We start from the raw sequence: 5,878 nt of genomic DNA, 5'->3' as shown, positions 1-5,878 counted from the left end.
AACACCTCAACTCGAGGGTATATTTAAAAAACATACCCTAGTGAAAGCTTAGAACTAAATCATCCAACAAAACCCCTGGGTAGTGCCACTGCAGCGAAGTCAAAACATAATAAGGATATCAATTTGAATTCTAGTTGAGTTCAAATAACACTGTCAGCGCATTGCTGTAAGGGAGAAATCAAAGCCTAATATGACACTTTGAATCGCGAGATAATAGCTTCGTGTTCGCTTATCTTTTTGTCTGAACAGTGTGTTAATATTCGTATGATTTAACGCACAAACATTTTGATGCATCAGTGTGTTGCAAACATTACAGCACACACACGTACGTAAAGCCAGGCAAATGAAGTATCATACATTTATAGTGGTGAGCAGGGAATCAAACGAGATTTCTCCCGCAGTTTCGGCTGCTTCAAATCGAAATTATGTGCTTTTTAGAAGGATTTCCATAGAACTGGTAATACTGATCAAATCGTACGCATCTGATCTCGCACTCAGTGAAAAGTACAAAGTGGTAGGGTATTCCCTTTAACACGAGCCCGGGTGTCCGACCCTTCACTCGGGTTGGGGATCAGCTTGACCCCCTGAGATCTCAAAAATTAAGGTAATTGGAGACATGAAATTTACATGGTTGATCGAACTGTACGTCAACTCACTTATGTCAAGATTAAATGTTTTTAGGCCATGACCTTGGAGTCAGACTAGGTCAAATGAAGTGAAACTCCAGATTGGTGTTTTAAGTGCCCCCAGACCGCCTCGTGCAACCACCCTAAAGCTAGATACCTATTCTAAGCAAAAGGCCAGTGAGGTCATTGACCTTGTTTGATCTTTGTAAATTCAAGGGATGAAAGATTTACGATGCGAGATACGAGATTTCTCCTATTTTGCCACTCGAATAAGCGTATGGGATTGCGCTAGGCGTTATGTTTCTTAAAACAAAATATTGACTTGGGTCATTTATGTCAGTTATCTACTCTGACCATTAAAAAGTCTATGAAGGATTCTGTTGCGGCCCTTTCATCCATGAATTTGAAATGAGCACCACAAACTACATCATAAAACGATGCCCTCGAGTAGAAACGCAGGTTAGTTGTGATCTTGTTCTGACCTTCATACCTCACCTTAGTTCAATGGAATTGAATGTGATTCAATGGAATTGATTAATTAAAATTCAAGTAGTCCATTGCCCAAAAAACTATATTAGGTATCGATGGCTTCATTTCACACTCCCATGTTGTATCACATTTAACTATTTCCAAGAAATGCCCTTTGTTGACAGCCATGGTCTGACTTTGACCTGCTATAGGTCAGCGACCTTACACAGTATATGCAATTTGTTCCATTGCCAGTTTTGCTATTCAATTATCTACAGCTATGCAAAGTTTGGCGTAGCTACACCACGCCGTTCGGAAATCATTCCGGAAAAAGCCTTCGAGGGGTCAGTTTAACGAACGCTTGGGTGGGGGTTCAAATTGACCTCCCCCGAAAGTTTTTCGAGAATCCGCGCCAAATTTTACATAACTGTAGAAAATTGAATAGCGGATCGTTTGGCGTCCACAATTTTTAAGGTCACTGACCTATGACAGGTCAAAGTCAGGCCGTGGTTTCAGCGAAGGCAATTTCTAGGGAATCTTTCAATCTGATGTAACAACGGAGTGTTAGACGAAGCCATACATCTCTGAGATGCTTTCCTAGGCAACACAACAGTTGAATGAGCACATTACATTGACCTAAGGTCAGGTATAAAGGTCACACCAAGGTCAAATCCAACCTGTTTTGTTACTCTAGGGTTTGCTGTATGGGATAGTTTCTGGTGCTCATCTCGAATTTTTTGATAGCAGGAACCGCATTATGCATCTCCCATGGTCTCTTAGAGGTCATAATAGGTCATTGAACTAAAATGACCCGGCCAACATTTTGTTTTAGGAACGTACTGCCTAGCGTTATCTTTGTCGCTTAGTCAAACGCAAAACGGAAGGCAATCTCGTATGATTTTGGTCACACTGACCTTCAAAAGGTCAAACAAAGTCACTGACCTTGAATGAGCATGTGACCTTTTGCTTAGAAACGGTTATCTAGGTTCTGAGGGCACTTTGGAGACCAACCTGGAACTTTACCTTGTTTGGCCTTTTTGACTTCAAAGGTCATGATCTAGGAAAAGCTGTAAAACAGAAATTACAGACCAACACCTCATCACAAACCGCGCTGAGAGCGTCATCAGCGCCCTTTCCGCGGCTCCGACCGGCGACGTCTCAGTCCTTGTCTCAATGTTGCTACATTACGGGATGACGATGACTGGTGTCATGGGGCGCGTCGGCTACTTCGGCCATTTTGCGCTCTCGAGACATAACGGGATTTTGCTATGTGCGAGGGGGCCGAAGCGGGCAGGGGCAAGCCTGCATGACGGATAAGCCTAATACTCCGTCCACAAAGCCTGTGAACGTTCGCTGACGGTGGCCAATGATGAAACCACCTTATATCAGCGGACAAATTAGGCGCGAGTAATTATATAGCCTCTAACCTGACCTCCCCGAGACCCGAATGCAACAAAATCACATACCACTGACGATCCCGTTGCAAGTCGGTGGGCAGCCACGCCAGCGTCCTCGGAAATCAAAGGTTCTAGAAGTCCCCTAAATGCGACCTCCGGCCGGTGTTTTGAACCCTTCGGGCCTCAAAATGGGTCGTTAATCCTAGGTCCCGACGGGCACGAAAGACCCTTCGGAACCGTCCGCTTCAGTTCGAATCTGCGGCAAATAAAACGACCATAATGATGTCATCAAATAATGATTAATGTCAGACGCAATGCGAATTGACTGTGAAAGCGTTTCTAGTCAAGCTAGCTGTTCAGAGGCCATTCTCTTCTGAGAAGGTTCGACCTTTGTTCGGAACTGAATGGTGGAAGAGTTACATAGCATGGCTTTAATCACACGACCTCTCAAGCCAAAGAACAGAACACTTCCCGGAATCGACCCACTTTCCTCTCAACGCAATGGAATTGGATTTGCAACCAATTGAATAGGAAACTGCAGCACTTCTGAAATAAGTTCCCTCGTTCTGGCTCGGTGGACGATGTTGTGATTGGGCATTATTACCACTTTGTTTCGCATCGGTCGTCGGAACTAGCATTCGGTAATTGCCGCCGCGTCGGTGTTGTGTGGATTCAGGCGTCGTTGGGCGTGTATGGCTGTGACAGTGAAGGGAGTAAGAAAGTCTACACCCCTTGGGTAGCTGCGCAAGGCTTTTGAAAGTGGCCACGGCAACTTCAGACTGGATACAGGCTGCAACGCAGCACTCGAGTCATGCATGTTCGACACGGCTAGTGCTGTTGTTATGGCAATTGCCGGACGACTGCCGCCTTCAGTTAAGTCGGATGGTGTCGATCGTCAAGTTTTCGTAACTGTTCCAACGAATATTCGCCTACTATTGGAGTTCGGCACATTTTAATGGTTCTTTCGGGCATTACCGGCTAAAGATTTGCTCACGCTTTTGGGCTCCAACATTGGACCGCCTTGTGTTCAATTCCCAGTAAACATCTTATCGCATGATGACAAATTACACAGCTTGCTGCAGCCTGTGGACCTTAAAACAGCAATGAATGATGACAACACCGTAGAAAATAGCACAAAACTATGTTTGAGTCAATAAGACACATCAATCGTTTGATTAAAAGCATGCACTATACAGGAAAAAAATCATCCAGAAATACTAAGTAACGCGGTGGAAAGGCGGAGCTTTTACATTGTGATCAGATCAGTCAGCTGCGGTCACCTGAACATGACATCGCAGTTTTCATTTTCTCTGTTCCGTTTACCTATGAAGCCATGAGCAGAGACCTTCTTTAAAACTGATTTAATTCTGATCTTCCATTTCTAATGCCCGCTTGTACTCTGGTTTCAGAAGGTGCGGGGGGGGGGCAAGCCCGCTGTTGGGAGGAGGCTAAATGAGATATTGGATGGGGGCAGCGGCCTACCCAAAAGAATACAAATCGCCATCCGTGTAAGCAGGTTAACAGATGGGTTCCGACGAGAGCGCGCGGCAAGTGGCAGATATTTTGAAGCGCCCTAGACCACTATAAAGGGCCCATGAGTATATCGTGAGTGTGTCGGTAGGTGAACCGAAACCAACGTAAAGGGCTCCGAGCAAGCGACAATACTCCAGCAGGTTAACATGAGGGGCTCCGGCTGTAGCATACAGAGCCTTTCTGGCGAATGGAAAGAATCCATGGAAGGCCCCTAATTAACAAGAGCACCCCGGCACGCTAGCAGGAAGAGCCCAGCAACAGCGCAGGGCCCTCCGAGCAAATGCGAAGAAATCAAGGGCGGCGCGGCGGAGGGGAGGTTTCACTTTCGCTTCACAGGGTTCCTTTACTTTTACTTGCGACTGCTCTTGGGCTTGGTCGCCGGGAAGTTTAAAAACGTTCAATTATGTTGCGTTTAATGATAATAAAAAACTGCACTTGGTCGGCAGGCTATGGAGCCCCTTCGAAGCCTATGGGCTCCTTCGGGGCCCATGGCGCCATTGCCCTGTTCTCCCTCTGGATCCGCCCCTGATACAGTAGCTCAGGCAGGGGGCACAGCGGGCACGAGGCTCCCCTTGGGTTCTGAGCGGCCCTTTGGGTCCTGCAGAATCTACTATTAAGGCTCTGATTTGAGGGCCCGAAGGGCCCGAAAGGCCGGCCGGAGGTCCCATTCAGAGACCCCAGCCCGCAGGGCCAGGCACTCCAATGCCAGCCACATGGCCCTACGCGCTGACCAGGGGACCACTGAGTCGGAAAGAGCCTATATGTCGGTTAGACACCACCAGTAACGCACAGTCGGCTCCGTGGCGGTATGGGCCTAAGGGCCCTTTCCCAAGCAGGTACAAAGCCGAAGCCAGCGATTTACGTTGCTCGGGGCCCTTCAGTGCCTAACAGGGTCCTGTGTTGTCAAGGGGTCCCGAATTGGTCAGAAGCGGTGTCCGAGGAGGCTCGAGGAGCCTAGAGAGCCCACCGGATCCTACGATCGAGGGCGTGATTGGGGTCTAAGGGTATAAGGGGCTGGTCGGAGTCTTATTCAGGGCCCCCGACTGGCATAGACGGGCCCTCAAATAACGGGCAGAGGGCCCTTTGCGCCGATCGGGGAGCCCCTGAGTCGATATAGGCTTACATATCGGTCAGATGCCAAGGGCCCGTTGGGACGGCTGAAAGGTCCGAAGGGCTGGCTGCAGATGACATCGAGGACCCCGTCCATAGGGCCGTGATTTCAAATGTCAGCAAGATGATCTCTTGCACCGATAAGGACTCATGAGACAGAGCGTTCGTCTATTTCGGCCAGAGATCGTGAACAACGACCAGTCGGCTTCGTGTTGGCTTGAGCGCTGGGTGCCCATTTTTCCGCATTTTTTGTAAAACCGAACGGCGTTGGCCACTGCACGTAACGCCAGGGGCGGGCGCCGAGCGGGTAACGATGGCCATCGTTAAACGATGTCTTTGAATGTCTTTCAAAATCAGCTCATACTGTTCAAAGAATGCACTGGGCAAATATTTTTAAACTACTTTGAGGTTGTTCTCAGAACATGTTAAAAGGTGCAGGAACACCGAAAATGTGGATTTTACCTTTATTCTTGCATCTCCACCACCAGATTCCAGCAACCGCTTTGCGGCGCTGTAGAGATCAACGCGTTATTGTCATCTTTCTTAAAACTGCACGCGTGAAATGTACGCCCGGAATATCTCTAAATGTACGATTTGGTGTCTGAAGGCGTTGGAAGGTGTCTTCTTCAGATGTTGTCTATTTTTGCCCACGCGTTGGACACAGCCCTTTGCAAGCCACCGGGGCCGACACTACACGGCCTAAGGAGACTGCAACGCCTGTTGCAGGGTTTTTGCTTTTAGGAT

This window comes from Pollicipes pollicipes, unplaced genomic scaffold, assembly GCF_011947565.3.
Source record: "Pollicipes pollicipes isolate AB1234 unplaced genomic scaffold, Ppol_2.1 Scaffold_7135;HRSCAF=8457_pilon_pilon_pilon, whole genome shotgun sequence".
Taxonomy (NCBI): domain Eukaryota; kingdom Metazoa; phylum Arthropoda; class Thecostraca; order Pollicipedomorpha; family Pollicipedidae; genus Pollicipes; species Pollicipes pollicipes.
The sequence above is the reverse complement of the archived record's forward strand: the minus strand, read 5'-3'. Positions refer to the sequence as shown.